This window comes from Hypanus sabinus, unplaced genomic scaffold (genome assembly GCF_030144855.1).
Source record: "Hypanus sabinus isolate sHypSab1 unplaced genomic scaffold, sHypSab1.hap1 scaffold_1334, whole genome shotgun sequence".
NCBI classification, from domain to species: Eukaryota; Metazoa; Chordata; class Chondrichthyes; order Myliobatiformes; family Dasyatidae; genus Hypanus; species Hypanus sabinus.
In genome coordinates this window covers 87,442-107,000 of record NW_026779404.1, presented here as the reverse complement: position 1 = coordinate 107,000, position 19,559 = coordinate 87,442, and the positions used below count along the sequence as shown (strand labels likewise).

At 49.9% G+C, this 19,559-nt stretch overlaps 1 long non-coding RNA gene across 1 annotated transcript; it reads right to left on the bottom strand.

Moving 5' to 3' along the window:
* Positions 1-1,698: 1,698 nt before the first annotated feature.
* On the bottom strand, positions 1,699-14,856 carry LOC132386835 (uncharacterized). The gene is made up of 4 exons (XR_009509687.1): positions 14,535-14,856; positions 8,845-8,991; positions 6,120-6,206; positions 1,699-1,758 (listed from the first exon to the last, which is right to left on the bottom strand). It is a non-coding gene; the product is annotated as an uncharacterized LOC132386835 (long non-coding RNA).
* Between the last annotated feature and the right edge of the window lie 4,703 nt (positions 14,857-19,559).

Here is a 19,559-nt window from a genome sequence, read left to right as displayed (position 1 = left end):
AACACAATCATCCCTCAGAAACTGATTGGAAAGCTGAGCCTACTGGGGCTGAACACCTCCCTCTGCAACTGGATCCTAGACTTCCTGACTGGGAGACCTCGGTCAGTCTGGATCGGGAGCAGCATCTCCAACACCATCACACTGAGCACGGGGGCTCCCCAGGGCTGTGTGCTCAGTCCACTGCTGTTCACTCTGCTGACCCACGACTGTGCTGCAACACACAGCTTGAACCACATCATCAAGTTTGCCGATGACACGACCGTGGTGGGTCTCATCAGCAAGAACGATGAGTCAGCTTACAGAGAGGAGGTACAGCGGCTAACAGACTGGTGCAGAGCCAACAACCTGTCTCTGAATCTGAACAAAACAAAAGAGATGGTTGTTGACTTCAGGAGGGCACGGAGCGATCACTACCCGCTGAACATCGATGGCTCCTCGGTAGAGATTGTTAAGACCACCAAATTTCTTGGTGTTCACCTGACGGAGAATCTCACCTGGTCCCTCAACACCAGCTCCATAGCAAAGAAAGCCCAGCAGCGTCTCTACTTTCTGCGAAGGCTGAGGAAAGTCCATCTCCCACCCCCCATCCTCATCACATTCTACAGGGGTTGTATTGAGAGCATACTGAGCAGCTGCATCACTGCCTGGTTTGGAAATTGCACCATCTCGGATCGCAAGACCCTGCAGCGGATAGTGAGGTCAGCTGAGAAGATCATCAGGGTCTCTCTTCCCGCCCTCACGGACATTTACACCACAGGCTGCATCAGCAAAGGAAACAGCATTATGAAGGACCCCACACACCCCTCATACAATCTCTTCTCCCTCCTGCTGTCTGGGAAAAGGCACCGAAGTATTCGGGCTCTCACGACCAGACTATGTAACAGTTTCTTCCCCCAAGCCATCAGACTCCTCAATACCCGAAGCCTGGACTGACACCTTACTGCCCTACTGTCCTGTTTATTATTTATTGTAATGCCTGCACTGTTTTTGTGCACTTTACGCAGTCCTGTGTCGGTAGCTTTCTCTGTGTTTTTTTTATTACGTAGTTCAGTCTAGTTTTTGTACTGTGTCATGTAACACCATAGTCCTGAAAAACGTCGTCTCATTTTTACTATGTACTGTACCAGCAGTTAAGCTCAAAGTGACAATAAAAGTGACTTGACTTGAACTCTTTGATTATGCAGGAAGTTTGAAGTTAATAACTCATCTCCTTCTACCTTAGGCCACAAACTTATCAATCACCCCGATGGGTTATTAACTTCAAACTTTCTGCATAATCACAAAGAGTTGAACTGCACGTGCCTGTAACGAGAGCTGTATAACTCATCTCCTTCTACAAACTTATCAATCACCCCTGCTGTGGACACTTTCTGGATGTCCGAGATCCGTATGCTCCACGACCACTGGACTGAGTGTGTAAATGTAGGAGGGGACTATGTTGAAAAATAAATGTGCTAGGTTTTCTAAAATTGACTCCTTCTACCTTAAGCCACAAACTTATCAAGCACCCCTCGTAAATTTCAACTTGATGTATGTACTTCGATAATAAGTTTACTCTGACCTTAAGGCTGATTCTGAGTTTGGTGACGGGGGGGGGGGCGGGGGGGACCTCCCTCGGCAAGTTACACACTGGGAGTGAAATAAAACTACACTGACATAGGTCTCCATAGATGCTGACTGACCTGCTGAGTTCCTCCAGCATTTTGTGTGTGTGTGTTCCCACAGTGAACAGTGGAGATTCTGAAAGTCAGACAGCATCTATGGTGACAGAAATGATTCAGGTTAACCGCACCGAGAGTGACGAAATTTCATCAAAGCCCTGGTTTCTCTTCCCCACGGATGCTGCTTGGCCTGCTGAGTATCCACGGCCTCCTCCACTGTCGTGATGAGGCCACACTCAGGTTGGACGATACCGTCTGGGTAACCTCCAACCTGATGGCATTAACATCGATTTCTCGAACTTCCAGTAATGCCCCTCCTCACCATTTCCCACCCCCTTCTTCCTCTCTCACCTTATTTCCTCGCCCACCCACTGGTGTTCCACCCGCTGTTTCTTTCTCCCGTGGCCTTCTCTCTCTTTCACCAATTTCTCAGCTCTTTACTTCATCCCTCCCCCTCCCAGTTTCACCTGTCACCTTGTCTTTCTCTCTTCCCTTCCCTCACCTTCCAAATCTACTCCTCATCTTTTTTTACCTCCGGTCCTGCCGAAGGGTCTCGGACCGAAACGTCGACTGTGCTTTTTCCCATAGATGCTGCCTGGCCTGCTGAGCTCCTCCAGCATTTTGTGCGTGTGTGTGTGTATGTTGCTTTAAGCGTATTCTGTACTTCTAGCTCAAATTCATCTATCAGTCACCATACACATGTACACACATCGATCCTCTGGAGCCAAGGAGCAAAGCGAGGCCTCACAGGGCACGTATACCAGATCCCTTCCTCTCCAGTCCCCTTGCCTTTCCCACCCACCTGGCTTCACCTACTGCCTTCCAGCTACCCTCATTCCCCTCCCTCCGCCAACCTTTCCATCCTGACATCTCGGCCCTTTCCTTTCCAGCCCCGGTGAAGGGTCTCAGCCCAGCTGAGGGGCGCCTGAATCGGCTGCTGGGCTCACTAGTGCCACCTTCACTCTTTGTTTACTTCTATCACTTGCACGATTTGTTCTTTTTTTTCCTCTCTGCACATTGGGTGCTTAACAATCTTTTTTTAAAATGAGTTCTCTTGGGTCTCATTGGTTTGTCGCTGCCTGTAAGGAGACGAATCTCCAGGTTGTATATGGTATACATAACTTTGATAATAAATGTACACCCTACCCTCGTTATATGCGGGGGATGCGTTCCTCACCGTTGGCGCATAGTATGGAAAACGCATAATGTGAATAACTATTTAAATGGAGAAAACGGGGATGCGTTCTGGAGAGCTTCCTAAATATATTTTATCTGTACAGTCTGCCCTCTTTATCCGCAAGGGATTGGTTCCGGGACCCCTTGCGGATACCAAATAACACGGATGCTCATGTCCCTTATTCAACCTGTCTCAATGCGGTGGATCTTAGGACCCAGCGGAACCCCAGACCTTATTCAACCTGACTCAGTGCGGTGGATCTTAGGACCCAGCGGAACCCCGGACCTTATTCAACCTGCCTCAGTGCGGTGGATCTTAGGACCCAGCGGAACCCCGGACCTTATTCAACCTGCCTCAGTGCGGTGGACATTAGGACCCAGCGGAACCCCGGACCTTATTCAACCTGTCTCAGTGCGGTGGATCTTAGGACCCAGCGGAACCCCGGACCTTATTCAACCTGCCTCAGTGTGGTGGATCTTAGGACCCAGCGGAACCCCGGACCTTATTCAACCTGCCTCAGTGCGGTGGATCTTAGGACCCAGCGGAACCCCGGACCTTATTCAACCTGCCTCAGTGCGGTGGATCTTAGGACCCAGCGGAACCCCGGACCTTATTCAACCTGTCTCAGTGCGGTGGATCTTAGGACCCAGCGGAACCCCGGACCTTATTCAACCTGCCTCAGTGCGGTGGATCTTAGGACCCAGCGGAACCCGGACCTTATTCAACCTGCCTCAGTGCGGTGGATCTTAGGACCCAGCGGAACCCCGGACCTTATTCAACCTGCCTCAGTGCGGTGGATCTTAGGACCCAGAGGAACCCCGGACCTTATTCAACCTGACTCAGTGCGGTGGATCTTAGGACCCAGCGGAATCCCAGACCTTATTTAACCTGTCTCAGTGCGGTGGACATTAGGACCCGGCACTGAGAATCCGCAGTGTTTCTAATCACGATTGAAAATAAAGTGGGGGGAAAAAATGATAAAGCGATCGGAAAAAGGTGGAACGCCATCGATCACTGGAAAAGCGTTAGGCTACTTTCGGTCAACGATCGGAACAATTTTAAAGGATAAAGTGAGAAAGGCCCTGCCCCGATGAAAGCTACAATTATTACTAAGCAACGCAGTGGTTTAATTATTGGGTTTTGGGTTTTTGATCCTCCACATCAACCCGGCATGGATGGAGAGCGCACTCGGGGGGCAATCTGTCACTGGATCGAACTCGAGAACTTCCATTCCCGAGCACAGCACTTAAACATACGTTCTTAAGTGTTTTATATGCACAGAAAGGTAAAATATATACTATATACTAAGACAAACGTTTGACTAACTGACGCTAAATAATACCGGATGTACCTGTTCCGACTTACTTAGTAAGAGAACTACCGATTTTTTTCGATCCCGATCCACAATTACCTATGCACATCCTCCCTTACGCTTTAAATCATCTCTAAATTCTATGTAAAAATAGTTGTTATCCTGCATTATTTAGGGAATAATGACAAGAAAAAAAGTCTGTACATGCTCGAACAACGAGCGCTGGAAGAGCACTTCCGGGTTTTCTCGATTCGCGGCTGGTTGAATCCGCGCATGCGGAACTTGCGGATAAGGAGGGCCGACTGTAACTTATTCACATTTTTCATACCAATACAACACAAAAGCAGTAGCACAAGGCAACATTCGTATTATATTCCGGCATTGGAACACGTAAGCACAGTCAACCTATCCTCTGCTGCCTTGAAACCTGATGCAGTATTTTCGTCCTTACTTATGTAAGTGCATTTCAGCATACGCTTCCAAGAAAGCCCGGTCTCGTCTGCGTTAAACACCTGCTTTGGTGTGGTGCCTAACTCAGCTATCATAGCCCGCAACTGCACAGGGCAGCGTTCAGCAGCTTCGTGGTCAGCACTAGCCTGCTCACCGTGCACAGCTAAGTAGTGAAGCCTGTGATGATTAACAAACTTAGAAAACCATCCCATCCTTGCATTAAAGCTAACAGTATCTCTTGACACTTCCTCGCTAGCCTCTGAACAAAGGCGACCGTAAATTTCCAAAGCTTTCACACGAAGACGATCGGAACTGAGTGTTGCTCAATGCACAAACTCAACATTTTCTCCATTTTTGTCATAATCGGGTTACGCACTCTGATAACAATCTTTAAAGACATTTGAATCAATCACTTCACTTCTTATTTTCTCAGCATTTTTCTTTATATTTCTGATCATGGACTCACCCAGGCCCAAGTAACGTGCCAGAGCTGTGTTACCTTCACCTGATGCCGCCCTGTTTATAATTTCCAACTCTTTTTCAAGTGTTAAAGCCGTTCTCCACCGCTTGGCTGATGGGCCAGGACTTGACATAGAACGCTTAGGAGGCATACTTAAATATTTCAAGCACAAAATCAGTGCACCGTAGGTAATGACAGCAAAGTTTAAGAGCGCAAGATCGCACATCCACACGCTGCCAAAACCAAAGTGAGATCGGCATGACTCGTATTGGTGGGAAGGCGGTGCTTCTAGTCCAAACAGCCTCGCATAAATGTGAGCTTTGGATGCATAGAAGGAGAAGATGGTAGAAATAGGGTCGACACGTAACTGTGAATCCGCATTGTTGGATTATTGTGTGCAGTTTTGGGAAGCTTATTTTAGAAATGATATGCTGGAGAGGGTTCAGGGAAGATTCATGAGAACAATTCCAGGAATGAAAGGGTTACCGTGTGAGGAACGTCTGGCAGCTCTTGGGCTGTATTCCCTGGAGTTCAGCAGAATGAGGGGGGAATCTCATAGATACATTCCGAATGTTATAAGGCCTGAACGGATTACTTCCCATGGTAGGGGATTCTAGGACAAGAGGGCACTACTTCAGGATTGAAAGAGGCCCTTTTAGAATTGAGATGCGGAGAAGTTACTTTAGTCAGAGGGTGGTAAATCTGTGGAATTTGTTGCCACAAGAGGCTGTGGAGGCCAAGTCATTGGGTGCATTTAAGGCGGAGATGGATAGGTTCCTGATTAGCCAGGGCATCAGAGGGTATGTGGAGTAGGCAAGGGTGTGGGGATGACTGGAAGAATTGGATTAGCCCATGTTTGAATGCTGGATCAGACTCGATGGGCTGAATGGCCTACTTCTGCTCCTAAGTCTTATGGTCTTACACTACAATATCCCACTGCCACAAAGACAACAGATTTCACGACGCATGCCGTTGATGTTAATCCTGGTTCTGACATTGAGAAGTGCAGGAGGAGTGTTACTTTATCAGTTGGGAGAGAGCAACGATGTCTACACTTACATAGAGGAATATTTTATAATCGATATAGGGGGCCCAAGAGCCTGGATCTTGCACCTGTGGATCCTGCACCCTCACGGTGATGAACTCCTGCAAAAACAAGAGCGTTTCAGTGTTAGGGGCTGAGAAAGGAGAGCAGCTTTACTCAGAGTGGGCCTTGCTGGGAGCTTCTCCACCCTCTGTCCAAATATGGCCGAGCCCGTCACAGGCAAAGCCCTCCCCTGCTGAGCACATCCGGCCTGGGATGGAAGCACCAATACCCAGGAATGGAAAACGGCTACAAAAAGTGGTGGATGAAGCCCAGTGGGAGACCCCACCATCACTGAGCAGGTTTACAAGGGTTGCTACGAGTGGGCAGCATCCATCGTCAGGGGCAGGCTCTCTTCTCACATCTACCATTGAGGCCCCAGGTCCCACACCACCAGGATCAGGAACAGTCATCACCCCCTCAGCCATCAGGAAGGAGGTACAGGAGCTTCAGGACTCACACCCCCAGGTTCAGGAACAGTTATTACCCCTCAACCATCAGGAAGGAGGTACAGGAGCCTCAGGTCCCACACCACCAGGTTCAGGAACAGTTATTACCCCTCAACCATCAGGAAGGAGGTACAGGAGCCTCAGGTCCCACACCACCAGGTTCAGGAACAGTTATTACCCCTCAACCATCAGGAAGGAGGTACTGGAGCCTCAGGCCTCACACCCCCAGGTTCAGGAACAGTTATTACCCCTCAACCATCAGGAAGGAGGTACAGGAGCCTCAGGTCCCACACCACCAGGTTCAGGAACAGTTATTACCCCTCAACCATCAGGAAGGAGGTACAGGAGCCTCAGGTCCCACACCACCAGGTTCAGGAACAGTTATTACCCCTCAAACATGAGGATCTTGAACCAGAAGGGAAAACTTCAGTCAACTTCACTCACCTCACCCTGCCATTGAACTGTTCTCACAACCCACTCTGAAGGACGCTTCATCTCATGTCAATGTGCTTATTTCTCACCAAATGTCAGCGACAAGGATCACTGCTCTTTGAACAGAAACACGCACAACTAATGCAACTTAAAAACCCTTTGCTCCAAGAAAATCGGTATATGCTGGAAATGGGGGGGGAAGAGAGAGGGGGGAAGAGAGAGGGGGGAAGAGAGAGGGGGGAAGAGAGGGGGGAAGAGAGAGGGGGGAAGAGAGAGGGGGGAAGAGAGAGGGGGGAAGAGAGAGGGGGGAAGAGAGAGGGGGGAAGAGAGAGGGGGGAAGAGAGAGGGGGGGAGAGGGGGGAAGAGAGAGGGGGGAAGAGAGAGGGGGAAGAGAGAGGGGGAAGAGAGAGGGGGAAGAGAGAGGGGGGAAGAGAGAGGGGAGAAGAGAGGGGGCAGGGAGGGGGCAGGGAGGGGGGAAGGGAGGGGGAAAGGGGGGGAAGGGAGGGGGAAAGGGGGGGAAGGGGGGGAGGGGGGGAGGGGAGGGGGGAAGGGGAGGGGGGGAAGGGAGAGGGGGAAGAGGGGGGAAGAGGGGGGAAGAGGGGGAAGAGGGGGGAAGAGGGGGGGAAGAGGGGGGAAGAGGGGGGGAAGAGGGGGGAAGAGGGGGGGGAAGAGGGGGAAGAGGGGGGAAGAGGGGGGAAGAGGGGGGGAAAGAGAGGGGGGAGAGAGAGACACACACACACACAGACAGACAGACACACACACACTCAGGCAGCATCGATGGAAAGGAGCAGACAGTCGTCATTTTGGGCCGGGACCCTCCATCAGGTCCAGACAGTGAGGGGAAGTAGTCCTGATCTTGTGCGTATTGCTCCAAGCACAGAGCTGTGTCCAACAGCCGTACAAGTACACATGACTGACACCAGCGAGAAAGTTCTGCAGCTGCCTCTTGTCCTAACTAAGCAGCATAGTGCCCCAAATAATCAAAGGAATCCTTTGCTATTTTCTTGATTACATTTTGACCTTTAAGATTTGCCCCTAATTAACCAATGACCCAATGAACTGGAATCCCTTTATTTAGTATTTTAAAGATTTCTTTCTAGTTACTGTGAATGCCTACAAGAAAATGAATCTCAGGGTTGGATGGAAAAACATAGAAAACATGTTCTACTTTCGGCCCTTCAGCCCACAATGTTGTGCCGACCGTGTAACCTACTCCAGAAACTGCCTAGAATTTCCCTGTCGCATAGACCTCTATTTTTCTAAGCTCCATGTACCTATCTAAAAGTCTCTTAGAAGACCCCATCGTATCTGTCTCTGTCAACACATTCCACACGCCCACCACTCTCTGCGTAAAAAACTTACGCCTGTCATCTCCTCTGTACCTGCTTCCAAGCACCTTAAAACTGTGCCTCCTTGTGGCAGCCATTTCAGCCCTGGGAAAAAGCCTCTGACTATCCACACAATCAATGACTCTCATTATCTTATACACCTCCATCAGGTCACCTCTCATCCTCCATCGCTCCAAGGAGAAAAGGCCGAGTTCACTCGACCTATTCTCATAAGGCATGCTCCCCAATCCAGGCAACATCCTTGTAAATCTCCTCTGCACCCTTTCTACGGCTTCCACATCCTTCCTGTAGTGTGGCGACCAGAACTGAGCACAATACTCCAAGTGGGGTCTGACCAGGGTCCTGTACAGCTGTAACGTTACCTCTCGGCTCCCGAACCCAATCCCACAGAATATGGCGACGTACACATACTTTGACAATAAACCTACTTTGAACTTGAGTTGGAGAAGAGGGTAGGGAAGAACTGTTACCTCCTCCTCCTGGTCGTTCATCATGTTGTTCCCGGTCCGTCTCAGGGCAACATCTAGAAGGCACAGACACACGGACAGAACCCTTGCATCAGCACCACAAACACTTCCTCTTTTCTTTTGTTCTCCTCTTCGAGTCCAACAGACCACCTGAAAGACAATTCGGATAAGATCAGTTGTGTCGGGGAGGGAGGTTGCTGGGATGTGATCAAGCATTCTAATTAGTCCCCGGCCGGCCTCCCTTTATCTACCTCGGTGGCCGCGGTTAGCGCGACAACGTAACGTCTGGGTGGGGGGGGGGGGGGGAAGGTAAATGTTTGCACGTTCCTCCCACCTGCGTGGGGGCTCCCCTCTGGGTGCTTCGCCTTCCTCCTGCAGCCCACATACGTACTGGTTGGTAGGGAAATTGGTCACTGTCCCACGGTTAGGCTAGGATTAAATCGCAGGACTGCCAGGCAGCACAGCTCAGTGGGGACGAAGGGCCTGTTCTGTGGTGTATCGCAAAATAAATATCTTTTACTCCCACTGTCACCGCACCACGACACTTTAAACCCATTTTAAGCTGTTTAGGTTTTAACGCATGCTGGCATTTATATAGCTATATGGTCGGCCCTCCTTATCCGCGGGGGATTGGTTCTGGGACCCCCCCTCCCCCCCCCACGGATGCTCAAGTCCCTTATGTAACATGTATCAGTGCGGTGGTCTTCAGGACCCAGCAGAACCCCAGTCTTTAATTAACATGTCTCCATGTGGTGGACATTAGGACCCGGTGGTGCAGCTCTGATTCCACACTGTTTTTGTTCACGAAAGTAATCCCGATGGCGGTTGAAAATAAGGTGGAAGGAATAATGCGATCGGAATGAGGTGAAACGCCATCGGTCATTGAAAAAGCGTTAGGCTACAGTCGGGCAACGATTGGAACAATTTTAATGGAGCATGTGAAAGGCCCTGCCCCAATGTAAACTACAATTATTACCAAGCAATGCAGTGGTTTAATTATTGAAATACGTATGTTTCTTAAGTGTTTTATATGCACAGAAAGGTTAAATATGTACTATATACTCAGAAAAACGTTTGACTAACTGATGCTAAATAATACCGATGTACCTGTTCCGACTTCAAATCCGACTTAAAGACGGACTCAGGAACAGAACTCATTTGTTCGATGTCACACCCTGACTAACAAATCCCTAATGCACGTGAATGCACGCTCAGCTTGATTAGTTAGGCCTGTACACCGATTTGTTAACGCAAATATCTCACCAGCCAATCATGAGGCAGCAAATCGGTGCATAAAAGCATGCAGACACGGTCACGAGGTTCAGTTGTTGTTCAGACCAAACATCAGAATGGGGGAAGAAATATGACCTCAGTGACTCTGACTGTGGGAATGACTGACAGACAGACAGACATACTTCATTGATCCTGAGGGAAACTGGGTTTCATTACAGTCGCATCAACCAAAACAGTGTAGAAATATAGCAATATAAAACCATAAATAATTAAATAATAAGAAGTAAATTATTCCAAGTGGAAATAAGTCCAGGACCAGCCTATTGGCTCAGGGTGTCTGACACTCCCAGGGAGGAGTTGTAAAGTTTGATGGCCACAGGCAGGAATGACTTCCTATGACGCTCAGTGTTACATCTCGGTGGAATGAGTCTCTGGCTGAATGTACTCCTGTGCCAAACCAGTACATTATGGAGTGGACATTATTGCTGGAGCCAGACGGACATGGTTTGAGAATCTCCTGGGATTTTCACACGCAACGATCTCCAGTCAGGAGGTTCCCAATCTTTTCTATGCCGCAGACCAATACCACTTAGCAAGGGGTCCGTAGACTCCAGGTTGCTCCAGGGCTTACAGAGAACGATGCGAAAAACAAAAAAATATCCAGCGAGCGGCAGTTCTGTGGGCAAAAATGCCTTGTTAATGAGAGAAGTTGGAGGAGAATGGCCAGACTGGTTTGAGCTGACAGGACAGTGACCCAACCAGGCATTACAACAATGGTGCGCAGAAGAGCATCTCCGTCCGCACATCAGACATTGAAGAGGGCTGGCTACAGCAGCACAAGACAACAAATCTCCAGCACTTAATAAAAAGAAGTATGTATTCGGCACACTTTGTTCCACGTCAGTTCTTTAACCACTAACTTTCATTTTTTATACAATTCTTTACTCTTGATATCCACTGTCCTCCTGTTGCAAGTTGCGCCCGAACAAAGACGGCGGATTCCTGTTAATTGGGACATCACTTAATTGGGGGCAGCCGCTTACTTGGGACCACTCTTAAGGAACGAAAACTAATCTAAAAATAGGCCGAGATTTCCTCCATTTATTTGCGGCACTGTGCTGCTTGATTGGGGCAGCAGAGTGCTGCCGTTGTTCCTGACTAGCGCCAGACTCATGCGCGACTTGCATAGCCCTTAAAAACACTGCAACGTGCTCAGCACCTGTTGCATGTGCTTCTGCTCAAAAGGCAGTGACTTTTCGTCACAATAGTTGGCGAGAAACAAGCAGCAGGACAATTCAGAACTGTTTTGCTCGCTGCAGTTTCAGGCATTCAAGCTTGGAGATGTCAGGAAGAGCTGGGAGCGAAAGTGAAACAATTCTCCCACTTCAGCAAGTTAGGAACTACGAAGGACTTAAAAGGTAACAACAATCATCTTGAATGTTACAATGAAAATGAAGATTTAAGAGGACGCAATCGTTCAAAGTATTGTATATTGTAACGGCGACTCCTTTGCTTGCATTTTCAGAAACAGCTCTATTCCTATCTTTAGTATCTCTTTTTTCCCTTTTTGAATCGTCGAGTGTGTGTCTTCAGGCTCCTGTACCTCCTCCCTGACGGCAGAGGGGAAGAAGCTGTTCCTGAATCGTTGAGTGTGTGTCTTCAGGCTCCTGTACCTCCTCCCTGATGGCAGAGGGGAAGAAGCTGTTCCTGAATCGTTGAGTGTGTGTCTTCAGGCTCCTGTACCTCCTCCCTGATGGCAGAGGGGAAGAAGCTGTTCCTGAATTGCTGAGTGTGTGTCTTTAGGCTCCTGTACCTCCTCCCTGATGGCAGAGGGGAAGAAGCTGTTCCTGAATTGCTGAGTGTGTGTCTTCAGGGTCCTGTACCTCCTCCCTGATGGCAGAGGGGAAAAAGCTGTTCCTGAATCGTCGAGTGTGTGCCTTCAGGCTCCTGTACCTCCTCCCTGATGGCAGAGGGGAAGAAGCTGTTCCTGAATCGTCGAGTGTGTGCCTTCAGGCTCCTGTACCTCCTCCCTGATGGCAGAGGGGAAGAAGCTGTTCCTGAATCGCCGAGTGTGTGTCTTCAGGCTCCTGTACCTCCTCCCTGATGGCAGAGGGGAAGAAGCTGTTCCTGAATCGCTGAGTGTGTGTCTTCAGGCTCCTGTACCTCCTCCCTGATGGCACAGGGGAAGAAGCTGTTCCTGAATCGCTGAGTGTGTGTCTTCAGGCTCCTGTACCTCCTCCCTGATGGCAGAGGGAAAGAAGCTGTTCCTGAATCGTTGAGTGTGTGTCTTCAGGCTCCTGTACCTCCTCCCTGATGGCAGAGGGGAAGAAGCTGTTCCTGAATCGCTGAGTGTGTGTCTTCAGGCTCCTGTACCTCCTCCCTGATGGCAGAGGGGAAGAAGCTGTTCCTGAATCGCTGAGTGTGTGTCTTCAGGCTCCTGTACCTCCTCCCTGATGGCAGAGGGGAAGAAGCTGTTCCTGAATCGCTGAGTGTGTGTCTTCAGGCTCCTGTACCTCCTCCCTGATGGCAGAGTGGAAGAAGCTGTTCCTGAATCGTTCAGTGTGTGTCTTCAGGCTCCTGTACCTCCTCCCTGATGGCAGAGGGGAAGAAGCTGTTCCTGAATCATTGAGTGTGTGTCTTCAGGCTCCTGTACCTCCTCCCTGATGGCAGAGGGGAAGAAGCAGTTCCTGAATCATTGAGTGTGTGTCTTCAGGCTCCTGTACCTCCTCCCTGGTGGCAGAGGGGAAGAAGCTGTTCCTGAACCATTGAGTGTGTGTATTCAGACACCTGTTCCTCCTCCCTGATGGTAGCAATGAGAAGAGGGCAGGTCCTGGGTAATGAGGATCCTTAATGATCAATGCGGACTTTTTGAGGCATCGTTCCTTGAAGATGTCCTGGGTGCTGGGGAGGCCAGTGCCCGTGATGGAACTGACTGAGTGTACAACTTTCTGCAGTTTATTTTGATCCTGTGCAGTAGTGCCATCCCCCCATACCAGACGGTGATGCAGCCAGTTGGAACGCTCTCCATGGTACATTTGTAGAAATTTGCCAGTGCCTTTGATGACATACCACACCAGAGGTCATGGGTTAATGGTGAAAGCTGACGCCAGGCAGACAATCTCTGAAGAGTATTGATAATGTCTGGGGGTCACCCGTCTTGTAAAGACACTGCCCGGGAGAAGGTGATGGCAAAGCACCTCTGTAGAGAAATTTGCCAAGATCAAATACGGTCACCGTGGTCGCCCATGTCATACGACGCGTCTCATAATGATGATGTCATATGACACGGCTCATCATGATGATGATGAGAAGAACTGTTTCATTTTGGTCCTGCCGTCTGGTCTAGTTCAGGGGTGATCCGTAGAAACATCTCGGTGGGGGGGAAGGGTTGGCAACCTGGTACCTTGGCGGACACATTTTACAGCACCAGTGATCCGGATTCAGTTCCTGCCGCTCACTGCCTGTGAGGAGTTTAGTCAGTTCTACCCATGACCATGTCGGTCTCCTCTGGGTGCTCTGCTTTCCTCCCACATTCCAAAGAGCTACCGGTTAAGGTGGTAGGGCCAGTCAGCGAGCTCTCCAAGGTACAGCCGAGGAAATTTGCGAGTGGCCTCGGTGACGTGAAAGATCTCCTGAAACTCCCAGTGAAATATAGTTGCTGTCATGCCTTCTTTGTAACTGCATCAATACACTAGATTTGCTGAGTTCCTATAGCTGTGTGTGTGTGTGTGTGTGTGTGTGTGTGTGTGTGTGTGTGTGTGTGTGTGTGTGACTGTCTGTGTCTGTCTCTGTCAGTGTCTGTCTCTCTCTGAGTGTGTGTGTATGTGTCTTTATGTCTGTGTTTGTGTGTGTGTCTCTGCATGTGTCTGTCTGCGTGTGCGTCTGCATGTCTGCGTCTGTGTATGTGTGTGCCTGTGTCTGTGCGTGTGTGTCTGTGTCTGTGCTTGTGTGTCTGTGTCTGTGTGTGTGTGTCTGTGTCTGTGCGTGTGTCTGTCTGTGCGTGTGTCTGTCTGTGCGTGTGTCTGTGTGTGTGTGCGTGTGTCTGTGTGTGTCTGCGCGTGTGTCTGTGTGTGTCTGCGCGTGTGTCTGTGTGTGTGTGTCTGCGTCTGAGTGTGTGTCTGTGTGTGTAGGTCTGTGTCTCTGTCTCTGTGTGCCTGTCTGTGTGTGTGTCTGTCTGTGTCTCTGTGTGTGTGTGCTTGCATCTGCGTCTGTGTGTGAGCGTGTGTGTGTCTGTGTGTGAGTGTGTGTGCCTGTGTGTGTGAGTGTGTGTATGAGTGTGTGTGTGTGTGTGTGTGTGTCTGTGTGTGAGTGTGAGTGAGTGTGTGTGTGAGAGTGTGAGTGTGTGTGAGAGTGTGAGTGTGTGTGTGTGTATGTATGAGAGAGATGCTCTGGGTTTCCAGCATCTGCACAACCTCATGTATCTGACGCATGGTTTCCAGTCGTTGCAGTTCCCTACCTACCGTGGATGCTGCTCGGACCGCTCAGTTCTTCCAGCAGGAGGTCAGGTTGACATGACCTCTTCGGAGGCTATTAGAAAGCGCCAGTGATCGCAATCAGGGTTCAACTTCTGCCGCTGGTGGTACGGAGTTTGTACATTCTCCCCAGTGACCGCGTGGGTTTCCTCCCACAGTCCGAAGACGTACGGGTTACAGTTAGTAAGTTGTGGGAACGCGATGTTGGCTGCGGAGGGGGAGCGACACTTCCTCGGACCGTGCTGGTCATCGACACGAACAAGGCATTTTCCTGTGTCTTTCAGAGTTTCAAAGTGCATGTGACAAGTAAAACTGACCTTTACTCCATGCTGACTCATAAATCACCAGCACCAGAGACTGAAAATGTGTGTGTGTGTGTGTGTGTGTGAGACTGAGTGAGTGAGAGAGTGGGAGAGAGAGTGAGGGGGGGGTGGAGGGAGAGAGGGAGAGAGGGAGAGAGGGAGAGAGGGAGAGAGGGAGAGAGGGAGAGAGGGAGAGAGGGAGAGAGGGAGAGAGGGAGAGAGGGAGAGAGGGAGAGAGGGAGAGAGGGAGAGAGGGAGAGAGGGAGAGAGGGGGAGAGGGGGAGAGGGGGAGAGGGGGAGAGGGGGAGAGGGGGAGAGGGAGAGAGGGAGAGAGGGAGAGAGGGAGAGAGGGGGAGAGGGGGAGAGGGAGAGAGGGGGAGAGGGGGAGAGGGGGAGAGGGGGAGAGGGGGAGAGGGGGAGAGAGAGAGTGAGAGGGGGGAGAGAGAGTGTGAGAGAGAGAGAGTGAGAGGGGGGGAGAGAGAGTGGGAGGGGGAGACAGAGAGTGGGAGAGAGTGAGAGAGACAGACAGAGTGTGGCCTTCCAGAATTCACCTCCTTACAACTAAATGAAGTAAATTTAATATCACTATACACTTCTGCCACCCTACACTGCCCTGAGATCTGTTTTCTTGCGGGCATACATGATAAAATCAAGAACCATAACAGAACCGATGAAAAGACAGCACTGAACAGGACAGACCAACAATTGTAAGACCACAAGACATGGGAACCGAACCGTGCCATTCAGCCCACCCAGTGTGCTCTGCCATTTCATCAGCACTGATCCATTTCCCCTCTCAACCCCATTCTCCTGCCTTTATTGGATTATAAAGTTACATTGTTTGCTGTGTAACTAAAACTATGTAGTCAGCTTTGTATTTGCTATTTGCTATGTATGTATCCAATTTAGTAGGAGAATGAAATCCCTGTATTGTCTCTGTACTATTGAACACATCAGTGACTTGAGAATGTAGGCAAATAAGAAGATAATGGTGTGTTAATGAGAGGCCAGCTAACTGTGGCCAGGGATGAGGTAACATATGGCCCAAAAAGTAGATTAGAACATGATTAAGTTAATGGGTAGAAACAATAGTGGGAATTCAGGAGCTGATGTACTGGAGATACCATTTGGATATGCTAATGCAACTAAACCAGGAGATTGCTATCAAAAATGCTATGCACAAGGATTCGTGGGCAATCAGGGAGGAGCTCACTGAGTGTCTCAGCTTTGATTTGCAAATTAAAGTTTAACCCCTCTTGAAGAACCTTCTGCGTCTCCTGGTCGTTTGTGGGGCACAAGAAACCACGACACCTTCTCCCCGCCACCTTTCATTGCCTGACTAATCAAGAATCACACTCAAGACAAATCAAAAATCTATCAACCTCCCCCTAAATACACCCAACAACTTGGCCAACAGAGCCGGCTGCGGCGATGAAGCCCAAAAATTAGCCACCCACAGCTAAAGAAATTCCTCCTCATCTCCGTTAAAATGGACGTCCCTCTATTCTGACGCTTTGTCCTCTGGTCCAAGACTCCCCCAGGATAGGAACCATCCTCTCCACATCCACTCTATCTGTGTCCTCTGGTCCTAGACTCCCCCACTATAGGAAACATCCTCTCCACATCCACTCTATCTGTCTCCTCTGGTCCTAGACTCCCCCACTATAGGAAACATCCTCTCCACATCCACTCTGTCTGTGTCCTCTGGTCCTAGACTCCCTCACTATAGGAAATATCCTCTCCACATCCACTCTATCTGTGTCCTCTGGTCCTAGACTCCCCCACTATACGAAACATCCTCTCCACATCCACTCTATCTGTATCCTCTGGTCCGAGACCCCCACACTACAGGAAACATCCTCTCCACATCCACTCTGTCTGTGTCCTCTGGTCCTAGACTCCCCCACTGTAGGAAACATGCTCTCCACATCCACTCTATCTCTGTCCTCTGGTCCTAGTCAACCACTATAGGAATCATCCTCTCCACATCCACTCTATCTGTGTCCTCTGGTCCTGGACTCCCCCACTATAGGAAACATCCTCTCCACATCCACTCTGTCTGTGTCCTCTGGTCTTAGACTCCCCCACTAAAGGAAACATCTTCTCCACATCCAATCTATCTCTGCCCTCTGGTCCTAGACTCCCTCACTATAGGAAACACCCTCTCCACGTCCACTCTATCTGTGTCCTCTGGTCCTAGACTCCCCCACAAAAGTAAACATCCTCTCCACATCCACTCTATCTCTGCCCCCTGGTCCTAGACTCCCCCACTATAGGAAACATCCTCTCCACATCCACTCTGTCTGTGCCCTCTGGTCCTAGACTCCCCCACTATAGGAAACATCCTCTCCACATCCACTCTATCTGTGTCCTCTGGTCCAAGACACCCCCACTATAGGAAACATGCTCTCCACATCCACTCTATCTGTGTACTCCGGTCCCAGACTCCCCCACTAGAGGAAACATCCTCTCCACATCCACTCTATATCTGTCCTCTGGTCCTAGACTCCCCCACGATAGGAAACATCCTCTCCACATCCACTCTATCTGTGTCCTCTGGTCCTAGACTCCCTCACTATAGGAAACATCCTCTCCACATCCACTCCATCTGTGTCCTCTGGTCCTAGACTCCCCCACTATACGAAACATCCTCTCCACATCCACTCTATCTGTGTCCTCTGGTCCGAGACTCCACCACTATAGGAAACATCTTCTCCACATCCATTCTATCTCTGCCCTCTGGTCCTAGACTCTCTCACTATAGGAAACATCCTCTCCACATCCACTCTATCTGTGTCCTCTGGTCCTAGACTCCCCCACAAAAGGAAACATCCTCTCCACATCCACTCTATCTCTGCCCCCTGGTCCTAGACTCCCCCACTATAGGAAACATCCTCTCCACATCCACTCTGTCTGTGCCCTCTGGTGCTAGACTCCCTCACTATAGGAAACATCCTCTCCACATCCACTCTATCTGTGTCCTCTGGTCCTAGACTCCCCCACAAAAGGAAACATCCTCTCCACTTCCACTCTATCTCTGCCCTCTGGTCCTAAACTCCCCCACTAGAGGAAACATCCTCTCCACATCCACTCTATCTCTGCCCTCTGGTCCTAGACTCCCCCACTTTCAGAAACATCCTCTCCACATCCACTCTATCTGTGTCCTCTGGTCCTAGACTCCCTCACTATAGGAAATATCCTCTCCACATCCACTCTATCTGTGTCCACTGGTCCTAGACTCCCTCACTATAGGAAATATCCTCTCCACATCCACTCTATCTGTGTCCTCTGGTCCTAGACTCCCCCACTATACGAAACATCCTCTCCACATCCACTCTAACTGTGTCCTCTGGTCCGAGACTCCCACACTACAGGAAACATCCTCTCCACATCCACTCTATCTGTGTCCTCTGGTCCTAGACTCCCCCACTATACGAAACATCCTCTCCACATCCACTCTATCTGTGCCGTCTGGTCCTAGACTCCCCCACTATAGTAAACAGCCTCTCCTCATCCACTCTGTCTATGTGCTCTGGTCCTAGACTGCCCCACTATAGTAAACAGCCTCTCCACATCCACTCTGTCTACGTGCTCTGGTCCTAGACTCCCCCACTATAGGAAACATCCTCTCCACATCCACTCTGTCTATGTCCTCTGGTCCTAGACTCCCCCACTATAGGAAACAGCCTCTCCACATCCACTCTATCTCTGCCCCCTGGTCCTAGACTCCCCTACTATAGGAAACATCCTCTCCACATCCACTCTGTCTGTGCCCTCTGGTCCTAGACTCCCCCACCATAGGAAACATCCTCTCCACATCCACTCTATCTGTGTCCTCTGGTCCAAGACTCCCCCACTATAGGAAACATCCTCTCCACATCCACTCTATGTCCCCAGATCCTCACCATCGGAAACATCCTCTCCACATCCACTCTATCTGTGTCCCCTGGTCCTAGACTCCCCCACTATAGGAAACATCCTCTCCACATCCACTCTATCTATGTCCCCTGATCCTAGACTTCCTCACCATAGTAAACATCCTCTCCACATCCACTCTATCTGTGTCCTCTGGTCCTAGACTCCCTCACTATAGGAAACATCCTCTCCACATCCACTCTATCTGTGTCGTCTGGTCCTAGACTCCCCCACTATAGTAAACTGCCTCTCCACATCCACTCTGTCTATGTCCTCTGGTCCTAGACTCCCCCACTATAGGAAACATCCTCTCCACATCCACTCTATCTGTGACCTCTGGTCCTAGACTCCCCCACTATAGGAAACATCCTCACCACATCCACTCTGTCTGTGTCCTCTGGTCCTAGACTCCCCCACTATAGGAAACATCTTCCGCACATCCACTCTATCTGTGTCCTCTGGTCCTAGACTCCCCCACTATGGGAAAGATCCTCTCCACGTCCACTCTATCTGTGTCCTCTGGTCCTAGACTCCCCCACTATAGTAAACAGCCTCTCCTCATCCACTCTGTCTATGTGCTCTGGTCCTAGACTCCCCCACTATAGTAAAAAGCCTCTCCTCATCCACTCTGTCTATGTGCTCTGGTCCTAGACTCCCCCACTAGAGTAAACAGCCTCTCCACATCCACTCTGTCTACGTGCTCTGGTCTTAGACTCCCCCACTATAGTAAACAGCCTCTCCACATCCACTCTGTCTATGTCCTCTGGTCCTAGACTCCCCCACAAAAGGAAACATC